A 3492-nucleotide genomic window follows, 5' to 3' on the forward strand; every position below is an offset into this window, starting at 1 on the left:
CCGGTCGCTCGGCCGCCCCGCCCCTGCAAGGGGAGGAGCCACGACGAGGCGATTTAATAGGGCTGGTTGGACCCCAGCCCGCGACCTGTCTGGACCAGGAGGCGGGGCCATCCGTAAACGGGGGTCCAGGAGGCGGGGCCATCCGTAAACGGGGGTCCAGGAGGCGGGGCCATCCGTAAACCGAGGTCCAGGAGGCGTGGCCATCCGTAAACGGGGGTCCAGGAGGCGTGGCCACGCGGCTGGCGGATGTGGAGCCCTCCGCGAGGGCGCAGGGCGACCGGGGTCGGAGGAGAAAGCCGGTTGCAGGGGCCGGGCCGGGCCAAGCCTGTGCTGGATGAGTGAGCGAACGGCGCGGCGCACCTGCTAGGCATCAGGTACGCGGAACAGCGGCGGCGGGAACAGCAGCCTGACTGCGGCTCAAGAACCGGCGCAGAGAGCATCATGGCAGAGCAGGTGGACCTGAGCCGGACCCAGGTGTGCGGGATCCTGCGGGAAGAGCTGTACCGGGGTGATGACTTCCATCAATCCGAAACACATATCCTCATCATCATGGGGGCATCGGGTGACCTGGCCAAGAAGAAGATCTACCCCACCATCTGGTGGCTGCTCCGGGACGGCCTCCTGCCTGACAACACCTTCGTCGTGGGCTATGCCCGCTCTCGCCTCACCGTGGCTGACATTCGTCAGCAGAGCGAGCCCTTCTTCAAAGCCACCCCCGAGGAGGAGGCCAAGCTGGAGGAGTTCTTTGCCCGCAACTCCTACGTGTCTGGGCCAGTACGATCAAGCGGCCTCCTATGAGCACCTCAATGACCACATAAACGCCCTCTGCCAGGGGTCCCAGGCCAACCGCCTCTTCTACCTGGCCTTGCCCCCCACTGTCTACGAGGCCGTCACCAAGAACATCCGAGAGACCTGCATGAGCCAGACGGGCTGGAACCGCATCATTGTAGAGAAGCCCTTCGGGAAGGACCTGCAGAGCTCCGACCGCCTGTCCAACCACATCTCCTCCCTGTTCTGTGAGGACCAGATCTACCGCATCGACCACTACCTGGGCAAGGAGATGGTCCAGAACCTGATGGTGCTGAGGTTTGCCAACAGGATCTTTGGCCCCATCTGGAACCGGGACAATGTCGCCTGCGTCATCCTCACCTTCAAGGAGCCCTTTGGTATTGAGGGCCGCGGGGGCTACTTCGATGAATTTGGGATCATCCGGGACGTGATGCAGAACCACCTCCTGCAGATGCTGTGTCTGGTGGCCATGGAGAAGCCAGCCTCCACGGACTCGGACGACGTCCGCAATGAGAAGGTCAAGGTGTTGAAATGCATCTCAGAGGCGCAGTTGAAAAATGTGGTGTTGGGCCAGTACGTGGGCAATCCCAAGGGGGAGGGCGAGGCCACCAAAGGGTACCTGGACGACCCCACGGTGCCCCGGGGATCCACCACTGCCACCTTCGCAGCTGTTGTCCTCTATGTGGAAAACGAGAGGTGGGATGGGGTGCCCTTCATCCTGCGCTGCGGCAAAGCCCTGAACGAGCGCAAGGCCGAGGTGCGCCTGCAGTTCCGCGACGTGGCCGGCGACATCTTCCAGCACCAGTGCAAGCGCAACGAGCTGGTGATCCGTGTGCAGCCCAACGAGGCCGTGTACGCCAAGATGATGACCAAGAAGCCCGGCATGTTCTTCAACCCCGAGGAGTCCGAGCTGGACCTCACCTACGGCAACAGATACAAGAACGTGAAGCTCCCCGATGCCTATGAGCGCCTCATCCTGGACGTGTTCTGTGGGAACCAGATGCACTTTGTGCGCAGCGACGAGCTCCGGCAGGCCTGGCGGGTCTTCACGCCGCTGCTGCACCAGATCGAGCGCGAGAAGCCGCAGCCCATCCCCTACGTTTACGGCAGCCGAGGTCCAGCGGAAGCAGATGAGCTGATGAAGAGAGTGGGCTTCCAGTATGGGGGCACTTACAAATGGGTGACACCCCACAAGCTCTGAGCCCTGGGCCCCTCCCCACCCCCTGTTGGTTTCTGCCCTTCCCACCCTCCACCGCCTGACCCCACATCGGAGGACTTCGGGACCATAGGCCTCAGCTTCCCACTCCTGGCCTCGGGCCCAGCTACATTCCTCAACCACAGACACTCGCGCTGTGACCATCCCTGGCCACCACTGGCCCCACCTGAGCCAGCCTCTGTCTACGGGACTGAGCCCGAACGGAAGGAAGAAGAATGGCCCTTCCGTTTGTCCCAGGCTCCTCCTAGGACAGGAGTCAGGGACGAGGGGGAGGATCAGTGGGTGGGCCTCACTGGGCCAGTGGCCGGCCGACCCCTCCGCTGGCTGTGGGCAGGCTCCTCAGAGCCCGGGGAAGGGCGCCAGCGTGGCCATACCAGCCTCAGGGCCACTGTACATTCCTCATCACCCGCTGGAGGGGACTCCATGCTGCCCAGCAGTCGCCCGTGTTTTGGGCCCCCTGACCGTCCCTGTGCCCCGCCAGGCCAACTCTGCACTCCATGGCCCACCCCCATAGGTGCCCCTCTTGCTACTAGAAAAGCAGAAGCAGCAGGTGGGATGCCCCACCTCTGCCCTTCCCATTAAATCCACAAACACACCTGAAAAAAGAAAAAAAAAGAAAAAGGGAGTGACAGTTACATGGTGTTTATTTAATCAGGGGAGAGACTCTTATCACTGTGACATCCTGTATTAGTTTTCTATTTCTGTGTAACAAAATGCCACAAATTTAAAACTCCACGGCTTAAAAACACCATTAACTCACAGTTCGTAGGTCAGAAGTCTAGGCACAGGGTGGTTGCATTCTCTGCTCTGGGTCTTTTCCAGATACAGTATCTGGGTGATATCAAGATATCAGCAAGTGCCCCGCCGGCGTGGCTCAGTGGTTGAATGCTGACCTATGAACCAGGAGGTCATGGTTTGATTCCTGGTCAGGGCTCATGCCCATGTTGCAGGCTCGATCCCCAGTGTGGGGCATGCAGGAGGCAGCCAATCAATGATTCTCTCTCATCATCGGTCTCTCTCTCTCTCTCTCTCTCTCTCCTTCCTCTCTCTGAAGTCAATAAGAACATTATTATTTTTTTTTTTAAAGATGTCAACAAGGGGGTGTGATCTCACCTGGGCTCAAAGTCCTCTTTCCAAATCCACTGGGTTTGGGGCAGGATTAATATCCCTGGCAGCTGTAGGACTGGAGAGCCCCCATTTTCCCTGGTCGGGCTGTGGGGCTGGGGGACTGAGTTCAGCTCTTCCTAGGCCAGCCTTCTACACACACAGATCACAGAAATGAAGAAAACACGTTTGCTTTCTTCCCAGGGCCACCAGGATGCATTTCTCTCACTTTCCCCTCCTGAAGATTGGCCCCCGAAAAATCCTTCTGGCTTTCCAGAAGAGGCTCAATGTGAATGTGGGTTAGGCCTCCACCCAGCATAAATCTCCCCTTTCTTAGGGACCAACCTGTGGTCAAATAACTTTCCATCCGGACAGGAAAAATC

The 3492-nt window shown here is 59.1% G+C and overlaps 1 pseudogene; it reads left to right on the plus strand.

The window, feature by feature from the left end:
* Positions 1-352: 352 nt before the first annotated feature.
* Positions 353-1990, plus strand: LOC102440343 (annotated as a pseudogene).
* Positions 1991-3492: the final 1502 nt, after the last annotated feature.

The sequence above is a fragment of the Myotis lucifugus genome, unplaced genomic scaffold (assembly GCF_000147115.1).
Source record: "Myotis lucifugus unplaced genomic scaffold, Myoluc2.0 scaffold_12, whole genome shotgun sequence".
NCBI classification, from domain to species: Eukaryota; Metazoa; Chordata; class Mammalia; order Chiroptera; family Vespertilionidae; genus Myotis; species Myotis lucifugus.